Raw genomic sequence first — 436 nt, 5'->3', positions numbered from 1 at the left:
AAGATGTATGAACACATTTGTGGCAACAGTACAGAGGACAGATCAGGAATATTGACCTTATTGACCTTACGTTAGCTTCGTATGGTGGTGGATGCAGTTAACCATTGTTTGCCAATGTGAACGATAGAACATTGCTTTCTTCTCTTGCATGTGGTATCTAATCATTGTAATTTCAGGAAACAGAAATGGAGAAGTGCATCAACAAGCTGTACCTGGCTCTCTATGGTTTGTTGAGGCTCACGGGAATGATTAAATTGGTACTTGTTGGGGGGGAGCCCTCCCACTCTTCAAAAAAGTACAAATTGAAATAATATTGACAGCAGGGAAAAGATTTCTGTTTGCTGGAAAAACAACATTATTATTATTCCTAGATGTGGGGACTTATATTTCCATCTTCTGTTACAGTATTGATTCATAAGAAATATTGTTGCATTTA

This window comes from Antrostomus carolinensis, unplaced genomic scaffold (assembly GCF_000700745.2).
Source record: "Antrostomus carolinensis isolate BGI_N321 unplaced genomic scaffold, ASM70074v2 scaffold13637, whole genome shotgun sequence".
Taxonomy (NCBI): Eukaryota; Metazoa; Chordata; class Aves; order Caprimulgiformes; family Caprimulgidae; genus Antrostomus; species Antrostomus carolinensis.
This window is presented reverse-complemented; position numbering follows the sequence as displayed.